General features: G+C 40.9%; 1 pseudogene; it reads left to right on the forward strand.

Moving 5' to 3' along the window:
• Window positions 1-15,205: 15,205 nt before the first annotated feature.
• LOC133395123 (putative nuclease HARBI1) lies at window positions 15,206-19,458 on the forward strand (annotated as a pseudogene).
• Window positions 19,459-23,454: the final 3,996 nt, after the last annotated feature.

Genomic DNA, 23,454 nt, shown 5'->3' on the forward strand with positions numbered 1-23,454 from the left:
AGCAAATAGCACGATCATGAATAATAATATGGTGGCGCAACTGGCAAAGTGATTCGAAGTAGAATTAGCGATGTGGTTGGTAGCATCAAGGATGAAGCATGAGCATGAATTGGAATATGAGGGAAGGGAATGAATCCGAATGTTCATTTCTATTTTTAGCTCTTTTTTGCATGGGTTCATCCTTCACGTGTGTTCACTATCCCCGAAAATGATCTGTATTTCGCTGGTCTTTTCGGGGATAATTCGATAACGAATTATCCCCGAAAAGACCAGCGAAAACCAGCGTGGTCGGGAGCTTGGGTTTTGTTGATCCGTTTTGTCATTGTACACTGCGTTAGTTATTTAAGTTTTAGTTTTAATTCAGTGATAAGGCCGCTTGTTTGGCCAATCACTTAATACAATAAACAATACAATACAATACAATATGTTTTGTTTTGTTTTGTTTTTTTTTACATGGATTCAGATACTGAAACGGAACTATACAGTTCGAGCATAGCTTTGCGATACATACTTTTAAAAAGAAGGCGCGATAAAACCAACGATCTGTGGGAAAAACGTGAAAACATAGGGCAATACCACACATTTTTTCATGAACTTTTGAAACAAGAAGATAAATTCTTCGAGTTTATGAGAGTTTCAATTAAAACTTTTTCCTTCATACTGAGAAGGATAGAGCATCTTATAACAAAGCAATCTACAAACAAACCAAACATTAGTCCAGAGGAACGATTGATGATCACTCTCAGGTATGTTTAATAGAAGTTACCTGAGACAACAGAAGAGTTTTGAGCGCATGTATCGGTTCCCGGAATCGTAACCACGACTCCAAACTGCTTCCTAATATTGCTACTTCAGCTCCGATTCCGGGTGCATCAAAACGACGGTTCGGGCCGGAGTCGTTCGGAGCCGTCAAGAGCTATTTGTGAGCCAGTTCTGAACAGCTTTGAACGACTCCGAATGGGTCCGGCAGCTGACTACCGGCGGACGGTTCTGAATTAAGAGTTTTGATCTTACGGAGTCTTCTGATTTTGGCGAAGTCATTAGGAAGCGATTTCGAGTTTTTATTGAATTTACCTATACCTACTAATGTTTTAAAAAAAAATGGAGTACCCAACTAGTAAAAAAAACTACACTTCATCAACTCATATGAATTTAGCTAATTTGCGAATCTAATCGCCACACTGTTAACCGATGCAAGAACATCCATATGAATTATGCTCGAAAAATTTCCATCATATATGACATGGTTATTTTCCGAACTCGTTAGCTAGTTTACCTCGGTAACATTCGAGCGATCGAGAACTCGCAAGCTAAGGCGGCGCTCTGGGACCAATCAAACGAGACAAACAAACACGACTCTGTTCGATAGGTGCTCTGTCAGCTGTTCGATGTCTTATAGACCTGTCATGATGCACTGCAATACGACTATCTTTTCATCTCTAAAATGAAGCATTTTCATAGTTTAAATTAATGTCCATCTGCAGGGGGAAGATTCAACAAATAATTTACTAGTTATTCACATGAATAATAACATAAAAATCATTCAATTTTAATTTTCAAAAATGTAAACAAACCTTCATGCCAAAACACATACAGTGCATACACATTCATTGTGTACACACTAGTGATGTGCGGTATGGAGCGCACCCACGACTCCGATCCGACTCCGACTATTGTTAGTTCGATTCTGACTCCGGCAAAATGGAACCACTAGATCCGCCCGGAGTCGGAGTCGTTCGGAGTCGTCCGTAGTCGACCGGAGTCGTCCGGAGTCTACGACTCCGAACGACTCCAAACGACTCCGAACGACTCGGAACGACTCCGAACGACTACGACTCCGGGCGACTCCGGACGACTCCGACAACTCCGAACGACTCCGAACGACTCCGAACGACTCTGAACGACTCCGGATGACTCCGACTCCGGGCGACTCCGGACGACTCCGAACGACTCCGACGACTCCGAACGACTCCGAACGACTCCTGATGACTCCGACTCTGGGCGACTCCGAGCGACTCCGGGCGACTCCGTACGGCTCCGGACGATTCCAAACGACTCCGGATATTGCAGCGCGGACCTACCTTCCGGAGTCGATTCCGAATTTATCGGAGTCGGATCGGAGTCGACTCCGGATTTTTGCCAACTTTACCCATCACTAGTACACACAATAGTTTAATACGTTTCAACCCTATATATTTGATGTTATAATTGATTGTGAAGCATTGCAAAAATTATTGATAGCTATTTTAAATATTTTTCATGCAATTTTAAGAGGAAAAAGAGACAAAATACATAAACAAACTTGAAAATCTCCCGCATGGAATTCTATCTACTGTAGCTGCGAAGCGTTTGACAGCCAAGATACTCACAGCACAGGTGGGTATCGAAAATCACAGACAGAATCAACTGACATGTCCGACTCGAGGTTTGTCTTGTTTGTTCGTTTATGTCTGACAGTGCACCTCCATATGATATATATGGGTTTGTTCGTGTCGGATGTCGTGTTCGATTGCTGCTAGAGCGCCGCCTAAGCCATTTATTTCGACCACAGCACCTGAAATCTAGATTTTTTATAAATAAAGAAAACAAAATTGTCATATGAGCGTTTACTAAAGTATTGTTTCTCTTTCAGGTATTTATCGACTGGAATACCTTTTAAGTCTTTATCATTCACATATTGTGTTGCTCACAATATAATCGGCCTCATTGTCTACTAAACATGAGAGGCAATTCGGAACACGTTTAATGAAGAGTTTATCCCGTTCCCGACAACGTCTGCATTTAGGAATGTGGAAAAGGAGTTTCGCCATAAATGGAATTTTCCTAATTGTTTCGGCGCCATAGATAGCAAGCATATCCGAATGAAGGCCCCGGCATTTTCAGGTACACAATATTATAACTATACAAAATATTTTTCTCTGCATTTCCCAGCAGTAGCAGATGTGAATTGGAAATGTATCGCCATTGACGTTGGTGAATATGGGAGTCGTAGCAATAGCGGCGTCTATAAGTCGTCATCATCATTGTTTGAGCACATTCGTTCAAATCGGCTCAATATCCCTCCTCCTAAACCACTGCCTAGTACTACCCAAAGAATGCCTCAGGTGTTTATAGGCGATCAGGGTTTTCCGCTAAAACCTTTCTTACTGCGGCCTTTTCCAGATAGTGAAGATCCGGCAAAAAATTACTTCAACCATCTGCTGAGTATGGTGAGACGCTGCGTTGAATGCGCCTTTGGTGTGTTGGTGCCAGTTGGTCAAGCAAGAACTTCAGACAACTCCGGAACACGTCTCAATAATCGTCAGAACAGCATGCCTTTTGTAAAACATGTGCATAGATTTTAGAGAAAGCATGGAATCAATGGATAATACTAACCCACAATCCAATGCCAACAGGAACAGGGCAAACAATCATCCATCTCAATCATTCGAAATGTCTTCAAAAATTACTCTTTTGTTCGAATTATCAATAATTTTCGATGAAATACATATTCGAAGAAGTAAAAACACAGATTGCCAAGATTATCGCTATAAAAATAACAATGGCTGGTATTATTGAATCCGTTCGTTGCGGCGGTGTACGTCCTGACCAGTGTTGTTAATTGTCGACATTTTTTTATGATATTCGCAGTAAGCGGGTGTCAAAATCTTTTTTTGATCATGATATTCATGGTTACCATGACACGACTTTCCAAAAGCGACAATCATTTGTGCATTAACAATCAATGCTTTTGCGATGACATGATTGCAAAAAATGTAGAATGAATGTCATTTGACATTTTTCAGTGAGAATCCAGAACTGCTTAATCGTGCGTTTACTGATACTAAGCCATTAGATCACTTGATATTTTCACTCAGTGAACCAGGAAAATGGTATTCTCTTACAGGAGTATAGAAATTCACGCGAAAACACGAAAAAAGGACCCATTTTCGATGAAGATCTAGTTCACTTGTTGTACGGCAAAATCAAAAAGTCAAATGATTGTAGCAGAAAAAATATCATCGTGTCAAATGATATTTTTTTCCGTGATTGTCGAATGAATGCGTGGATCTAGAATGCGATGCTTCAAAAAGTATCATTTTGTAAAATTTTATGTCGACGACTATCACCGTTCGCAACACTGATCCTGACACTCATTTTCCTAACGTACTAGATGGTTGTTACAGTTATTTACCGCGGCGTTGTAGGACCGGGCTAAAGAAATGTGTTTCAAGAATTTCATGAGAACGCCGTACGTTCTCGCTACGAACGGATTCAATGATACCAGCCAATATCATTAAACCGTTTTTAGTCAGGGAGCTCATTGCCAATTTATTGTTCGAAAAATGTTAAGGAAATAAAATGATAAAGGATATTTTTATAAAATTCATAACAAGTTCTTTTTATTCATATCACAAATTCAATTTCAGTCATAATAATTAAATTATTGTAACTAGTAGAGTAACACTAATATAACAACTGTCCACATGTTTATAACAATCGTCTCTTTGAATAGACAACACAGACTAACACGCTCAGCATGGTACTGTGTTGTCTATTCAACGAGACGATTGGTAGTTGTGTTCTCACTCAAGCTTTTTTTTTTAATTTTCTTCCTTTGTTTTTTTTCTTCACTTTGATTTAATTACTTGGTAAGCGAATTCCAATATCTCTTCACTTGCATCCAACTCATCATTTAGATCGGGTAATGAATCAAGGAATGTAACAACACTCATCATTACGTGGTAGTTGTTTTTGTTTTAAAAGTTCGTTGCGCTCCTTCTCCACATTAACAATGTCCTGCAGCACTCGATCATCCTGTTTCCGCTTTCTGTTGTTTTCTGTTGCTCTCTGTTTATTTGTTACCGGGTCCAAATGATCTAGAAGATCATCGCTCTCTTCCAAATATTCGATACTTTCATCTGTTTGTATGAGGATGATAAAGAGAAATAGAATACCATATAATAAAATGAAATAGTAGAAAAAAAATACTACCTTGCCAAGATGACTCGAGATTCCCAGTTCTGGGTCGGGACGAAAGTATGTCTTTGAGGAAGCTCATCTGTTCGTAAAACTTCCATCTGACATGCTTGTATCCCGACCCAGATGACTGATTTATTTCAGCTAGTTTGTGGGCGAATGTGTCCCGCAAGTTTCGCCATTTATTTTTGGCAACAATATCTGCAATAAATAAAAATATAGTTACAAACCTTTTTTTAATTAAAAATAAAGTACAATGGACCCTTGAATAATAAGTTTTGTTTAGTTTAGCGAACCATTCGTAGTACAAAAGAAAAGAGATTATAAGAGTCCATCTCTCTATATTCTCTTATGAGCTTTACCTAGGTAATAGAGCATCGTAAAAGTGTCATCGGGCGCCGTAAATACTTATTCAGGTAACGCAAACCCTCAATAGGGCACTGTCATTTCTATACGGGCCCTGTTCAGTATGAATCGTGTGAAGGTGTGTTTATTAAGGAGGTGAATTGTTAGCTTGTTTTCCGGGCGCCATCATTGAGTACAGGCGGTCCCCGAGATACACGGTACCTCTTAGGCACTGGTCTAATCTTGTTGCGCGCAACATTGTTGCTGGCAAAATGTATGGATTTTGACAGCTAGCGCAACTTTGTTGCATGCCAAATTCAATCCAATTTGATTTTTGTCTGGCAACATTTTCTATTTACCTTGGTCATGGTAATCGGGTGTATGAAATGACACAGCAGCAGTGTGCGTTTTGTTGACATCCACTAAATTTGGATTTTAAGCATTTATAATAAATTTTTTGATGTATATTTTGTTTTTTCAACACTTTATTCAACAAGTGAATGATAAAAAATAAACTCTGAGCTGTTAATAGGCAATTTTTTGACGCTAAACAATGTCAAAGCGAAATGTTGCCAGCAACATTCATAGACCACCTCAGCGAAATGTTGCCGAGCAACAATGTTGCGCGCAACAACATTAGACCGCTGCCTTATACGCGGATTCGGAGATACGCGGTTTTCTAAATTTGACAGTTCTTTGAGCAAATTGTACTGATTTGACACATCAATTTCAAATTGCCAAATAATTTCCGTTTTGATCGAATGTTAAAAACTATTTCAAAAGGTTTAAAACAGTTATATTCAGTCATAATCATATCAAATAATTCATAAAGTGACTAAAACCGCCTCTTACTTGCAAAATTACACGAAAATTAGTTATATTTTAGCTGGAAATCACGAGATTCGACTTACGCGAAAATTCGAGATACGCGGTATTTTGCGGCCGTTTTTGGTCCCCATTAACCGTGTATCTCGGGCATCTCAAATCGCATACAATTTTCTATACCCCTCTCCTGCCCTCCCCGATTTTAATACCGGAGCCCCCAGTATTGTTATGTCAAGTCGTGAAATGTCAATTTGCTCTGAAGCACTTCACCTTCTTATATCCATACACCTTGCTCTGGATCGGTGACTACGGTGTGTTAGATCCATTAAGCCGTCAAATCGGTGGCTCCGGTGTGTATGATCCATAAAGTATACAAATACAGGCGGTCCCCGAGATACACGGTTATTGGGGACCGAAAACGGCCGCAAAATACCGCGTATCTCGAATTTCCGCGTAAGTCGAATCTCGTGATTTCCAGCCAAAATATCACTAATTTTCGTGCAATTTTGCAAGTAGGGGGTGGTTTTAGCCACCAAATGAATTATTTGATATGTTTCTAATGAATTAAACAGTTTTAAACCTTTGTAAGTGGTATTTTACATTCGATCAATACGGAAATTATTTGGTATTTCACAATGGATGTGTCAAATCAGTACAATTTGCTCAAAGAACTGTCAAATTTTGAAAACCGCGTATCTCCGAATCCGCGTATAAGAGGTACCGTGTATCTCGGGGACCGCCTGTACAATGTTGCGTTTTGTTTTGACAGATAACTTCGGATGTGCGAATTCGTCGTACGACGGAATCAAAAAATTTTGATTCCGTCGGATCGTTGCATCCGATTTGCTTACAACATTAAAATATAAAAAGCATTGTCTACCTATGAAAATCGTTATTTTTTTGCATCAAAACATGTGGAATATCCGGGTATGCCGGTTGCCAACTTGCGTGTGTAAATCTGGTTGCCAACTCTACGGTTAAATCTCGTCCGATAAAATTGCACCGGATGAGCGCTGCCACGGGCCTAAGAAAACCAGCGAAACAAGGCAGGAAGTAAATTTAGGGTTATATACGACGGCCACTAAAAACGAAAAAGGACAAATAGTGGGGATAGTAATGTTCAAACTATTATTGCGGCCCTTTCCGTTTTAAGCAAGGTGTATGGATATTAGGAGGTGAAGTGCTTCAGAGCAAATTGACATTTCACGACTTGACATAACAATACTGGGAGCTCCGGTATTAAAATCGGGGAGGGCTGGAGGGAGGTATAAAAAATTGTATGCGATTTGACATAACAATACTCAATGATGGCGCCCGGAAAACGCGCTAATAATTCACCTTCTTAATAAACACACCTTGGTTTTAAGTTCGTAGGCTGAAATTTCAGCCTGTCAGCTGTTTGCATTGTATGCAGTTTTGGAGCAGCTATCTAGGTGGGTAAAATATAAAGGTGGGCTTATCCCAAGGTGTATAAATTTAGAAGGCTGATTTTTATCGCTTATGTTTTGGAATGAAGATCTTACAAAGTTTCGAATCATATAAGGGTTAGTTCGATCACTTAGGTGAATGTTGCGAATCGGTAGGGGAATATTGCATGCATGCATGCATGTTAAACTTAAACTCAACCATATATCATCCCAAATAAATTCCACTACTACTACAAATAACACGCAAAAAATAATTACTTTACTTTACTTATCCGGCGCTACAACCGCTTTGCGGTCTTGGACTGCCTCAGTAGTGTCCGAAACCGCTCACGGTCTCGCGCCTTCGTCTGCCAGTCCGTTATCCCGGCCTTACAGGGTTTTCCAAGCCACTTCAATGTTGAAACTGAAAATTTCAATCACATTAAACGTATGCTGAAGGCTGCACGGGTGATTTCAAGTCTGAAAAGTCAGTTCAATACAAAAAGTTTTGTTTTCAAAATCGTTACACTATTTTTCAATATCGGTATAAGCCATTTCAATCTGTCAGTTTGGCGGGCTCTCGCCTCTCTGGAATAGAAAAAAATGAAATACGTCAAAATATTCAGTGGGTGATGTTTTCTAAATCATCCCAACGAATACAGTATGGAAACCATCAAATGAACAAAACTATAAATAGTTTTAATTTTTTTTGAATGAATTTAATAATTGCTGTTTGCACGTTAAAACACGTTTTCAATGTTAAAGGAAAACAAACATCAAGTCATTGAATATTCATCAGTCATTGAATATTTTGACGTATTGCTTTTCCTTCTATTCCATAGTGCCGAGAGTCCGCCAAACTGACAGATTGAAATGGCTTATACCGATATTGAAAAATAGTGTAACGATTTTGAAAACAAAACTTTTTTTATTGAACTGGCTTTTCAGACTTGAAATCATCCGTGCAGCCTTCAGCATTCGTTTAACGTGGTTGACATTTTCAGTTTCAACATTGAAGTGGCTTGGAAAACCCTGTAATGGCGGACGCCTCCACGCCATCTTGCCACCTCAATTTGGGCCTACCACGCCTCCTCTGTCCTTGTGGACGGCCTAAAAAGACTTTACGGGCTGGGTCGTTCGTTTCCATGCGTACAACATGGCCAGCCCACCGGAGCCTGGCGAGCTTTATACGCTGTACGACAGTTAGGTCGCCGTACATCTCGTATAGCCCGTCATTATAGCGTCTCCTCCATTGTCCTTCCACATATGGGAGCTTCACACAGTCAACCGTACTACTCGGTGGTTTGTCGATCAAAGAGACCGTTTATTCTTTCTTACTTCCTAACTTAACTGTAATTACATCTATGTTTGCTCTAGATAAGCTGAAATTTAGATCGCTTTCGATTAGTTTGATTCCGATCCCATCTGAATCCCTACAGTACCTCCCACCAGTAACGGAGTTACGAATTATTCTATAATTGCCGGTTTAATTCGTTCTAAACTCACAGAGTCATTTTTTCCATTAATGTTAAGTACATAATAATTTCTTAATCTTTTTATAACCTCGAAAGATCCTTCATCATATGGTGGTACTAAACCTACTCTGACCTTGTCGTTCCTAACAAATACAAATTTGCATTTCTGTAATTCTTCTAGGTAATAAGGTTGTATTTTGGTTTTTAATGTAGGTATACATGTTCTAAACGATTTTAACGTATTTCTAAGCGTTCTTATAAATTCTGATTGGTTCGTATCTGTATTTTTCGACAATTCTACATGCTGAATAAACTTTCCTGGTAGTCTTAAGTTTTGCCCTAGCACCATTTCTGCAGGAGTTGCCTGTAGATCTTCTTTATGAGTTGCTCTTATTCCTAACAGTATTAGAGGCAGTTTTATCGACCATGTAATAGCAGGATCGGTGGCTTTAATGAAGCTTTCAATTGTCTATGGAATCTTTCCACCATCCCATTTGCTTGTGGATGATACGAGCTTGTAGTAATATGATGTGTCCCTAACATTTGTGTAAGATGTTCAAAAAGTTTGGACACAAATTGCCTTTCTCTATCTGTTGTTATTCGAAGGGGACATCCGAAGCGAGATATATATTCCTTAACAAAGGTTTTTGCTACTGTTTCCGCTGTTATATCCACCATTAGGTAACATTCCGGCCATCTTGTAAATCTATCAACCACTGTCAACAAGTAAGTGAAATTTTCAGAGCTTGGTAATGGTCTAACTATGTCTATGTGAATGTGTTCAAATCTTCCGGTTGGAAGTGCAAAATTACCCAACTGAGGTCGCGTGTGCCGCTGAATTTTAGCTTTCTGGCAGTTAATACATGATCGTACCCATTTTGCGACATCGGAATTCATAGATGGCCAAAAAAATCGATCAACTACTAGTTTTCGCGATGCACGTATTCCTGGGTGTGACAAATTATGGAGACTTTCGAATGCGGTTTTCCTAAATTGCTCTGGAATGTATACACGTTCCCTACTAGTCGACGCTTCGACAATAAGATCATTATGTTTGATAAGATTATACTTAGATTTACTTTTTTTTAATTCAATTAATGTTTTTAATTCATTATCTTGCTTTTGCGCTTCCGACAAAATTTTGAGATCACCAAAATTTTGGTGTGTCGTATGAATAGGAATGTTAATTGTTTCTATTCTTGACAGCGTGTCGGCAACAATGTTACTATTCCCTGTGATATATCGTATGTCTGATGTGTACTGTGAAATGAAATCAAGTTGCCGGTTCTGCCTTGGCGATTTTTCACTCTTGGATGTGAGTGCTGTTGTTAATGGCTTGTGATCCGTAAAAATAGTAAAGGATCTTGCTTCTAAAAAATGATGAAAATTTTTGATAGCTAAATATATTGCTAATAACTCCCTATGAAATGTGGAATATCGTTGTTGCGTAGGTGTGATTTTTTTAGAATAAAACGCAATTGGCTCCACTCTACCTTCAATCTGCTGTTGCAATACGGCTCCAATGGCCAGATCCGATGCATCCGTTGTTAGTGAATAATGTGCATCTGGTTTAGGATGGACTAACATAGTTGCCTTGGCCAATTTTGCCTTAATTTTGTCTATTGCCTTTTCACAAGTGTTCGTTAATATGAATGTTGATTTATTTTTGTTATTGTGTGATGCTATTAATTCATATAAAGGATTCATTGTTTCTGCGGAATGAATCTGTGACAATAGTTTATCATGCCACAGAAGCGTTGTAGCTGTTTAACAGAGGTTGGATTTGGAAAGTTTATTATTATATTTACTTTATCATCCGAGGGTGTGATGCCTGCCGCTGAAATTTTATGACCAAGAAATTCGATTTCTTTTGCTCCGAGGATGCATTTCAAAGATTTTATCTTTACATCGTTTTCGCATAATCTATTTAATACAATTTTGAGGTGTTGTTTATGCTCTTCAGCTGAGGAACTGGCAATAAGTATATCATCGATATAAATGAACACGAAATTCAAATCGCTAAATATACCATTCATAAACCTCTGAAAGGTCTGGCTTGCATTTTTTAGCCCAAAAGGCATTCGTGTAAATTCGAATAAACCGAATGGTGTTGTAATGGCAGTCTTATAAATATCCTCTTCTGCTATTGGAATAAGATGATATGCACGCACAATATCCAACTTTGAAAATATATTGCAACCGCTCAACATCATAGTAAAATCTTGAATGTGAGGTATGGGATACCTGTCGGGGATTGTTACTGCATTAAGGCGTCTGTAATCTCCACAGGGTCTCCAATCTAAATCCGATTTTTGCACCATGTGCAATGGTGAGGACGTGGGAGAAGACGAAGCTCGGCAGATTCCTAAGTTCAACATGTGTTGAAATTCTGCTTTTGCTATTGGATATCTTTGTCCATCCAACCGACGTGGTTTAGAAAAGGGTAGATTACCTTTTGTGTTAATAAAATGCACCACAGAATGTTTCACTGGAACATTATAGTCAGGAGCTGATAACAATTTGGGATATTGTTTTAATAGCTCGGCATATTCTCCACTAATAGAGACGAATTTTGGTGTTGGCGTATCAACCGTAGCAACAGTACCACTTGAGTGGAGTTCGGTCAGTGGGTCGACCAAACGTTTGTGTGAAATATATTCACTAAAGTACTGGACTGTGATATTAACTTGTGTAAATTTGATGAGAATGAAAAGAGTGCACCTTAATCGTCGGTCTGTTTGCAACTGTATATTCGTTTGTCCTATAGTTCATTACATAATTCATTACAAAGTTCATTCGTGTAGTTCGAGCAGTTCATTTCATGCAGTCCTAATTAGTCAAGTAGTTTTATCTATATCCTATGGTTTAGTTCCTTGTAATTCCTGCGTGTTTTCCTATTTGAATTCATATTTGAAATATTAATATTAACCCAAAGTCCAACAGTTTGTTTTGAATATCTATAAGTAATCCATGCTTGGACAAAAAATCAGCACCAACTATTGGCCTATTAACCTCTGCTAAAATAAATTCATGCCAAAAGGTACGGCGTAGACCGAGGCTAACTTGTATTAGTTTCAAACCATATGCATTAATGGGAGTTCCATTTGCGGCTGATAGAGAATGTACAGGAGACTTATTTAAATTGCCAAAAGTAGCATGAGGCAAAACTGACACATCAGCGCCGGTATCCATAAAAAATGTAAAATTCGAGATAGAATCAAAAATAAAAAGTCTACAGGATTTCGCAGGCTCTTTGCGACTACCTGTCAATGACGCTGAGCTTATTAGTTTTTTACATTCTGCCTCCAAGCGCATGGTTGTGTGCACCCTCGTGCCTGTTTGCCATACTTCTTATGGTTGTTATTATATTTCATTTCATTTCATTTCATTTCAAGTTTATTCAAATTGTCAGCCTGATGGTTTCACAATTCCTAAATCTAACTAATTCCTAACTTAACCTATCTAAATTCCTAATACTAAAGCGAACTTTTGAGCACATGAAAAACAGATATTAGAATAAAATACAAATGTAAGAAAAGAAGAGTGAATAATATTAGATATGATAGTCGGAAAAAAGAGGATGAGAAAAAAAGAGGATAGGGAAGAGTATTATAAAAAGAAAAGGGAAAAGGATTATAAAGGATTATAAACGGGGGTGGGGAGGATCTGTGCTAGTATTAAAAGTGCGAACACACAGGAGAAGAGGCTCGTTGGAACCAAATGTGGTGTGACGAGAAACCATGTTTAGTGCGCTACGTGCCCTTAAATTTCTGGAGGGTGCGTACAAGCCAATCTTCTCAAGGAGAGTGGGAGCATCAATAAGCCCATTGAGCATGCGTCCGATGAAAAGGACGCGCGCTTGGGAGCGTCTTACTTCCAGGGATTCCAGACCTAGTAAATTGCAGCGAGATTCGTAGCTGGGCATAGCGGCATTGGGGCCAGCCATTCGTCGAAAAGCGAACCTAGTGAAACGCTTTTGGACCTTTTCAAATCTTAAGATCCATCCAGAACGGACTGGACCAACGACCACTGAAGCGTATTCCAATGTTGATCTAACTAAAGAACAGTAAAGTGACTTGAGGCAAAGTGGATCACGAAAATCTCTGGTAAGTCTACATATAAGACCCAGCGTTCTAGAAGCACTTGCGACAACCGACTCTAAATGTTCGTTTAGTGATAATTTATCATCCCAAAGGACGCCAAAATCACGTATAAGGGAGGTTCGAGACAGCACAGAATTGGAGAGCGAATATTCGTAATGGATAGGGTTGCGGTTATGACAGAAGGATATTACAGAGCATTTTTCAGGGCAAAGACTTAGCTGGTTGAAGGAGCACCATAAAGAGAATGAGTTCAGAAACTCCTGGAGCCGAAGGCAGTCGCTGTGCGTACTGATAGTTAAATATATTTTTAAATCATCAGCATACAGTAAATGACCTTCCGACGGGAGAATTGCATGAACATCACTGACAAAAAGTACGAATAAGAGTGGGCTCAAGACGCTGCCTTGTGGCACTCCAGAGGAGGGACAAAAGGACGAAGAAAAGGTAGTGTCGGTTTTTACACGAATGGACCTGCTGTTTAAAAAAGAATAAAGCCAGTCAATTAACATATTAGAAAAACCAAGTTTTTTTAGTTTTAACAGCAGAAGGTGGTGGGGAACGGTATCAAAGGCGGCCTTGAAATCCGTGTAGATCGTGTCTACTTGCAAACCAGAATCAATCGAGGGTATGACGTGAGACGCGAATTGCATTAAATTCGTGACCGTCGAGCGGCTTGGCATGAACCCATGTTGGTTCACGCTGATCCAGCTTTTTACCTGGAAAGAAATTACGGAGTGAACTGCAATTTCGAAAACTTTGCTACAAGCCGGTAGCAGAACAATGCCACGGTAGTTTGACACGTCAGCGGAATTACCTTTCTTGAAGATGGGACAAAGCCAGCCCGATTTCCATGAAGAAGGGAAGCAGCAGAGGCGCAGGGATAGATTGAAAATGAATGACAAAAGAGGGGCTATCACCTCAGCCGTTTTTTTCAAAAGTGAGGGAGGAATTCCGTCAGGGCCTGCAGAGAAAGAAGGTTTTAGTTTTGAAAGAGCTTCTGAGACAGAGTGTTCATCGAAGCCAAAGCAGGACACATCAATCACATCTTGGGGGGTATACGAAAGACATTGAAATGCGGTATTGGGTATTTGCGAGGGAGGGCTAAAAATATTCGAGAAATGGTTGCGAAAAAGCGAGCAAATATCCTCCGGCGAAGAGGCGTATACGGACTCTAAATGCATAGTGCTCGGGAGAGAGCTGCCTTTGCGTCGAGCATTCATAAATTTCCAGAAGGCACGGGGGTACCAGCGGAGGCGCGTCTGAAGGATAAGAATATAACCATTGTAGCGAGTGCGGTTATACAGTCGATATGCGGCAGCTGCATATTTGTAAGTTCTAAGAGCGTTAACAGAACGGGTACTCCAGTATGCACGTTGGTAGCGGGATTTGTCACGCTTCAGGGACTTTAAGGTAGCATCAGACCAGGGTGGGGAACGAGGGGGATTGCGCTTGGGACAACATTGCGGGAGTGTGGATAAAAAGAGGGATGTGAAAGTAGCAACGGCCAAATTTACATCTTTACAAGAGTAAAGTTGTGACCAATCTATATTAGAAAGAGAAGTATTTAATAGGTTAAAATCAGTTTTTCTAAAATCGAGCGAGGGGACGGTAGTTAAACGAGAAGAGCTATGCTGAGAACGATTACTGGGGGTAAGTGAACCTGTGATTTTAAGAGACAGTTCCAGCGGGGGGTGGTGAGGGTCTATCTGTAGGATGGGAACTGGCGCTTGCGAGACGTATGTACATGTAGACGTTGCATTAGACTGATTTTTAGGGAAAGTAAAAATTAGATCAAGCTGAACCTGTCTGAAATTACTGACACTACTAAGCTGACTAAGGCTGGTATTATTGAATCCGTTCGTAGCGGCGGCGTACGTCCCGACACTCATTTTCCTAACGTACTAGATGGTTGCTACAGTTATTCACAGCGGCGTTGTAAGAGCGGGCTCAAGAAATGTGTTGCCATCCCTAGAATTTCATGTGAGCGCCGTACGTTCCCGCTACGAACGGATTCAATAATACCAGCCTAAGGCTGTGGTAACGCACGATATCGATGAATAAACTTGAAGAATGAGCTGATGAGGCAGGAACTATGAGCGGCAAGAAGGCGGGAGCTGGGTCCGGTGACGCGTGCCAGGTAATAGATGGAATGTTGAAATCACCGAACAGCAGTAAACGATCATTTTTCTTCATGCGCGAGATGATTTCGTCGATCGATGCATCTAACGCGTTAAGCGTGCTGGCATCGGCGCTGAGAGTAGGCGGCAGATAGATAGATCCGATGAAGAGAGAGCAGGATGGGAGTTTTAAACGTATCCAGCACTGCTCGAGCGAATCGGAAGCTGGAGAAATTTCACAGGCTGCGAGCTTTCGGGACACAGCGATGAGAGTGCCCCCGCCGCGAGAGCGTGAGCTGTTGCGAGAATTGCGATCGCATCGGTATACAACGAAGTTGTTATCAAATGCTAGAGATGAGGGAATGTTCTCTGAGAGCCATGTTTCGGTGAGAATGAGTACATGGTATTCTGTATCAGCTGAAGCGAGTCTGAGATCGTCTAGCTTGGTCCTTAAGCCACGGGTATTTTGGTAGTAGAACCGTAGATCATCGATAGGATGCGGGAAAGATGCGTGTAAGGGTAGCGGGGCACTAACCGTAATCGGTGAAGCGACCGAAGCGCTCAGCACCATGATGGAGAGGGGTTATTGGCGTAGAGGTGCTGTTTGACTGCGCAGTTGTCGCTGCTGGTTCGTCAACAGGTGGGAAGTTGGCGGCGCTGAATCGGTACGGATAGACGGAAGTGATTCGTGTTCTTGGGTCGCATCTGTTGATTGCCTGGGACGGGATGGCGGCAGCGGTGGGTGATGAAAATCCCGGCGAGCATTGTAGTCCAAAAATTCGCGGAATGCGAGGTGAGGGGGCCAAGAGCAGGGCGATAGAGCTTTGGCTATTGTTATTAATTGTTAATTGTTATTAAAATTCGTTTTTTTTTATCATTCCTACTATTAGACCTGCCATATCTTTTGTAAGGGGCCATATGGTTTGGATTAACTTTGTTTCTAAATATTGCAGCCTCCGACTGAGGTGCCGTATCTCCTCTATTAAAAGTTCATTGCCACTCATTGCGGTACTCTCATTATCTGTGTCGTTCACGTTATTTGTATTAGTTTTCATCCCACTGATGTTAGTTCCTCTTGAAGCCTCCCATATTTTATCCGCAATTTAAAGCAATTCTAAAATGTATTTTTCTCCAACTGAGATTAACGCGACTTCAATTGGTTTGGGTAATCGACCAATCCAGAGTCTCTTAACGAAATTTTCTGAAACATCAGTTGACGTGCCTGCTAGTTGTTTCATTTTTCTGTAAAAATTTGATGGCGAATTGCCTCCCAATTCCGCGTGAAACAGTAGTTTTGAAATCCTTTGTTCCTCACTTGCCGAAAGTCTTTCAATTAATTTTTGTTTCAAAAAGTTATATTTAACAGTAGCGGGGGAGATTGAATGATGTCCATGACTTTTTCAAACACGTCTGGTTGCATTGTGCTGAGCAGATGCATGTATTTTGTTCTATCCGACGTTACGTTCCATGTGTCAAAAACTGCCTCGGCCTGAATGAACCAACCGATTGGCGATGTATTCCAAAATGGCGCAAGCTTTACAGTGTAACTTGATATTTCTCCTAATTTAACCTCTTGTTCTACTGTGGGATCGTTTTCGTTAACTGACATTTTAACTGGACTGTTCTCACTGTTTAAAATTAAAAATCTATCACAATGCACTTTATACGATTCAACAACCACGATAAAAACCCGTATTTAAAAATTCCTTTCTTCTAGCCTTAGCCTTCCTTCTTTTTTATGTGTAACACACACGCACACTTTCACCGATTGTCACCACGTGGATTAGATTCTTGCGAACAATAGGTTTGACTTACCCACGGTGGTGCGATGATCCGCGATTCTTGCTCCCCCTTATCGATCGTTGCCTGGTGGTGGGTGAGCTCGAATGCAGCGCTTCTTGTCGATTAGCCTGCGTAATGTGCTGCGTGACGTGTAGATGCTTGATGAGTAGATACGTGATGTGTAGATGCGTGATGAGCTGCAATTCGCTGTTCTTCCCTAGGCACCCTGCTGTGCCGGTATCAAACGTATACGGATGCTAGAATGCGTTTTGGTGTCTTCTGTCTGGGTTGTAGGTGCGCAATGTCGAATGTACTACACAGATGAGCGCAGGTATTGTAAGCGTGGATGGTTTCTTCTGTGTGTATGTGCTTTGTCCGCCGTGCTGTATCGTTGGTGCACGAAATGAAATGCGGAACACGGACGAATCTCTTTCCTATCGTACTGCGCCAGTGTCGTAGGCGCGTGTAGTGTGTATTGTCAAAACCACATGGAGCTTGTGTGAGAGAGTACAGCGAAGGCTTACAGGTGTATGTATCGAAGAACAAATACACGTGTTTAAGCAAGTGTATCGGCAGTGCTGTTCGACGCGCTTGGTGTGCGTTTCTTCAGGAGCGACGATTTTTTACCGTTTTGCGTTTGTCACGGATGTGTAAAATATGCGTTGTTACACGTATGTAACACGAACTTGTCGCGTGCTTACTTCTTCGGGGTCACCAGTTATGGGAGCTTCACACAGTCAACCTTACTACTCGGTGGTTTGTCGATCAAAGGATAAACAGTCTTATTCTTTCTTACTTCCTAACTTAACTCTAATTACATCTATGTTCGCTCTAGATAAGTTTAGCTCTAGATAAGCTGCAATTTAGATCGCTTTCGATTAGTTTGATTCCGATCCCATCTGAATCCCTACACACACATACGGGGCCAAGTATCCTTCTGAGCATCTTGCTCTCGAACGGGGCTAAGAGGGTTTCGTCAGATTTGGACAGTGTCCATGTCTCAGAGGCGTATGTGAGTACTGGTACTATATAGGTACTATATATTCCCAGCTTCGTCCGTCGTGACAGGTTCTTTGAGGTGAACTGCATTTTCAGGCTGTAGAATGACCGGTTGGCAGGCAGCATCCTTGCACGCAGCTCAGCTTCCATGCTATTGTCGTTGCTGACCTTTGACCCAAGATAGGTGAATTCTGGGACGACTTCAAATGTGTGTTCACCTATCTGTACAAGCACAAGTTTAATTAAGATACATACGTTTCGCAAGCTAACAACAATCCTTGTTTTAAAAATTGAAATGATTTTCTCCCACTTCGTAAGTGAACAGCAGTGAAGAAGAAACAACGGTAGATCTGGCAAAACAGCGCCGACTGCTTCGAAGTGTTTTCGAACCGTTAGAGCTTTCTAACCAAGCGTGAGTTAAGCATGCGGCTCATTTGTGCAAACCGTGTTAAACATATGTGATTGTTCTTTTCAGATTTAAGAAAAATTTTCGTGAATCGAAGGAAATTTTCCTTGACATTCTGGCGGAGATCGAGCCCAAGTTCCCACAGGTTAAGGGAAAGGGGTTTAAGCCAAATGAAATTTTGGCTGCTGCTCTGCGATTTCTAGCTGAAGGCAGCTACCAAAATGGAACAGGTAATGATTACAAAATAACTATTGCCCAACCTACTTTCTCGGTAGCCTTTGCAAAGTGCTTGAACGTAATCGAAGAAACTCTTGGGAACAAATGGATCTCTTTAGCGATGGAACCAAATGAGCAACAAGATGCACGACGATACTTCTTCTCAATTTCTGGTGATGTGTGTTGATGAAACACACATAAAAATTATTGCACCAGAGGACGATTACGATTAGCATTATAACCGGAAGGACTATTACAGCATAAACGCGATGATTGTAAGTAAAGCTTTCAGTTTTTTTGTCTTATGTTGTAAACTTCAATATTATTTTTCTTCGTACCGGTAGATTTGCGACCATCTCATGAAACTTCGGTATGTGAATACCAAATTCGGAGGAGTCAATCACGATTCACATATTTGGAATGTAAGTGGAATGGACAACTTTTTCGAAACAAAACATCGAAGCGGAGAAACTGCATTCAAGCTACTAGGTAATACATTAAACCATCCTATGGGTATTTGTTTATGTAAATAATCGTTTAAATTCTCACTGGTGATTCTGGATACCCGTCAAAACCATGGTTAATAACACCAAAACGTAATCCTACTCCAAACACAACAGAAGCTGCCTTTAATAAAAACCATTCTTTAGGTAGAGAAATAGTGGAGCGTGCGATCGGGTTGCTAAAAATAGATTTAGGTGTTTGTTAGGTGCTCGAGAGTTGCACTACACTCCGTTAAAAGCAACTCAAATAACGAACGTATGTTGCATCTTACACAACATGTGTATTGCGTATGGATTGGAAGATCTAAGCTCAGATGAATAAAAGGCAACGCAACTAAGTTAGCGATTGAGTTCAAGTTTTTATTTTTTATTCATCACAAAAGTTCACAAAATGCATCACAGTTCAGCTGATCAAAAAATTAAACATAAACTAACGACTAAAAACTTAAAGATAATGATTTTTTTTTAACCAATTGTCAGGCGTTCCATAGCCTCTTTCAGCGCTGCTGTTGCATTCTCTATTGCGCCAGCTACCTTCGTTAGAGCGGCGGTAGATTCTTTTTGCGCCCCTATGTTGCGCTTCAAGAGCTGTAGCAGCTCTTCGTTTTGGCGCAACACCGCTACGGTGTTTCTGCGCTTCCGGCTTCGTTTCTGTCGAGCTTTGGTTACCACCGGGTTTTGCTGCTCGTTATTTGCCATCTCACTATTTGGCTGCTCGTGTTCTATGTTTGGCTCGTTATTGTTAATCGCCAACAATTGGTTGTAATTGTTGTTGTTGCTGTCCATCGTGCAAAGCTGATCGCCGAAAGAATGGCTAGAGTTGCCTTCTATTGTGGCCTTTAAGTTGGCCAAGTCAGCAACTCGTTCCTCCACGTCGTTTAAGGGCCGTTGATGGAACGGGCCGCCACCAGTAGCTTTATTAAATCGCAGATTTTTTTTTTTGACCGCACATTTTTAATCGAACCATACCTGTAAAACCAGACATCGAAAATTAAAAGCAAAATGTATATAAGTATTGTTGCTCTTTTAATCTTACCCGCTTCCACGTTGCACCCGTTTGAATTGCGGTCCAAGGGCGTTAAGATGCTCGGCCATCGCTTCCCAAAAAGCGGTCTGGTCACCCTTGAACATCCCTCTAGCGATGTCGGGGACATCTTCCATCTTGTCGACCATTTTTTGGTACTGCATTCTGGTTGTGCGGGCGTCTTTGTTATTCCTAAAAGTGTATGCAGTATTAGATGTGTTAATAACATTTGCTTATGCTGTTGGTTGTGTAGAGCAGGGGCCTCCAAACTTTTCAGCCCGCGGGCCGCATTGCTTCAAAAATCACTATGTTGAGGGCCATTTGATGTTATCTATAATTGATGAGTGAACGTTTAAATCTCTTTTCATAACAAAATACTAACGATACTTGAACAGATTCGTGTTACTAAAGCTTGATTTTTGTCTAAGATATGTAAAAAAATACAATTTCTTTTGAAAAAGTCAAAATAACCTAATATTTATTCTAAATCTGGCAAAGTCATCGGGGCCGCATTTTAAGCTCTTGAGGGCCGCATGCGGCCCGCGGGCCGTAGTTTGGAGACCCCTGGTGTAGAGAATAATAGAAATAATAATAATAATAATAAGAATAATAAGAATAATGATAATAACAAAAATAATAATAATAATAAGTTAGAACTTAAATTTAAAATAAAATAATTATTAGCACTAAAACGTAGCATAGAGATGGTCGCGAGAGGGAAGGATATAGAGAGAAATAGCGATAGAACGAGAAGCCTATCGACAAGTGAGAGACTCGCAGCTCGCAGATCTCACGGTGAGATATCGGTGAGAAGAGATCAACAGAGAAGCGCGATTTCAAGAGAGGAGCGACTCGGTGAGATCGCATGTGAGAGCGGCAGGATGGAAACGATACGCGAAAAGGCGATCAGTTTTTGGACGGACGTAGTAAAGGAGAGTCGCAATAAAGGAGTGTTTCAGAAAACTACAAGTGGCGTATTGAAGGATGTTTAGAAACAACGATGACAAGGGCGGCGGTTACGACAGGTTGTTGAAGCAGTCACTCACTGAAGAAGTTGCTGGAATCCAATGCTGTTGAACGCAAACCGGATGCGTGAGCCCTTCATCTTTCGACTACCATCGAACAACAGCAGAGGAAGGAAATACCAGCAGCTTCTTAAGCCGAAACAGCAGCACGTTACCAATATCTCCAGCATATCGCCATTGGTATGGATATGGCGGTACACATGTTTTTGTTTAAAATGATCAAATTTGATTATTTCTGAAATAAAATACTTACATTTTGTCGTGAAAGCAAATGCAACAACTCTGACCGACACAACACAACAATAAACAATCTGAGATTGGCGCCTTTCCGTGACAAAAAGCTGACGGAAAGCTGTTTGACAGTTTTGGATTTCCGTTTGTGTTTCATAATACATATCTTGGCAGTGTGCTTGTGAGTTTGTGTTTCGTTAAATTTTATTTTTCCCACACACAACACAAACGGATGTCATAATACAAATCTTCCGATTTTGACAACTTGTCTTTACAATTTGTGTTTAATAATCGGACCTCATGGCTGTGAAATATTTCGCATTCAAACTTCATACCTTGCTGCACCGTGGCCAAAACACATATCTAGAGGTGCACTACCAAGCGCACCACCTCTAAAAACAATCAGCGATTTTCCGCATCCGGCCCGTGACGGTCTACAACAATGGAAGAGCCGTAGATGCTGTAGCTATCCTGGACGAGAGATCATCGGTTTCCCTATTGGAAGCGGTCCAGGCTCTACAATTGGGCCTCGACGAAAAGGCAGATCCATTGGAGCTTTGTTGGACGTCCAACATGACCCGGAAAGAAGAAACGTCTCATCGCGTGAGCTTCCAGATATCAGCGAAGGGGGTAGGGCGGTGGCGCTACAACATAGCGGCCGCCTACACTATAAACAAGCTAAGTCTCCCGTCTTCTTCTTCTTCTATTTGGCGTAACGTCCTACGCGGACATGCCGGCCAACACAGGGTTTCGACACTTAATTCATTACCATGTAGCCGGATAGTCGATCCTTGCTACGAGGAGACGGTCCATTCTAGGCTTGAACCCATGACGGGCATATTATTGAGTCGTTCGAGTTAACGACTGTACCACGGGACCGCCCTTAGTCTTCCGTCTAATAACTTTAATTACGACATACTGATAAGTACTTTTACTCATCTACATCACTTTCCGACAACGTCGCTGGAGACGGCAAGACCCACCCTGCTGATCGGACTCAGTGATGTGAACCTAATACGGTCACGTGAGACACGGTTCGGACAGCCGGACGAACCCTTCGCTGTGAAAACCACACTATGATGGCCCAAACGCTATGAATTCACTCACGGAACACTGAAGCGTTTGAACGTGTTTCTGCGTTACTCCTGTGTGCTGTCTGTTTTTGGTGTGATTTTTGTATGAAACCGTTCGTGTTTGAGTTTTGTGAAGCTGTTCCTGTCGCAAGTTTGCTGTGTTGCTGTGTTGAGGCGTTTTGTTCCTGCATCGTATGAGAATTTCTACGAGAACGCGTTCCTGAATTGTATTTCTATGTGATTTCTATTTCATCGACGAATTTTAAACGACTCTGGTTAATTTTTAACGACTGTTAATTTTAAACCATTTCTTTCGCGATGCCGGCTATGGGCTGTGAAATATGTTTGCAATTTGAGTTTGAGAAGTTTTCGATCGCTTTGCGCAGAGGGACTGATCCAGTACGCCGCTGCGAGAAAACCAAACTGAAAGTGAACGCACACATCTACACTTGTGTCATTGTGTGATTGCAAAAACTGTGTAGAAAGTAAAACACGCTCTCGCCTCCGAGCAATTCCGCGTATTTCCAACCGTCTCCCCCTGATTCAACGTACCCATCGCCTGATAGTCGCACATTTTTTCACTCTCTTTGCTAGTAGGGTTTTCATCACGGTGTTTTTTTTTATATTTTCGATGTGAACCCATACGCGACAAAGCCCCCTCAAACATTGTGAGGGTTGGGAGTGGTAACATCTGAACGAAATAGTATGGTAGTTTAAAAAATATATTTATTTTTTTCTTCATTTATTTTATTTCTCGTTCGTTTTCTTATTTTTGTAGAGATTTTGAGGTCTAGCTCATTCGCCTCTATTAATTTATTTTGCGGTGTTATTCGTCGAAAAGATCACTTTATCAATTTTTGTGAATTTTGGCAAAATATAATGTAGAAATTCCGGTGTTCAGTATGCTAAAAATCGCACTGCCCGACAAACATTGCGAGGGTTGCGAATGGTATCATCTGCTCGAA

Source organism: Anopheles gambiae, chromosome 2 (assembly GCF_943734735.2).
Source record: "Anopheles gambiae chromosome 2, idAnoGambNW_F1_1, whole genome shotgun sequence".
Lineage (NCBI taxonomy): Eukaryota > Metazoa > Arthropoda > Insecta > Diptera > Culicidae > Anopheles > Anopheles gambiae.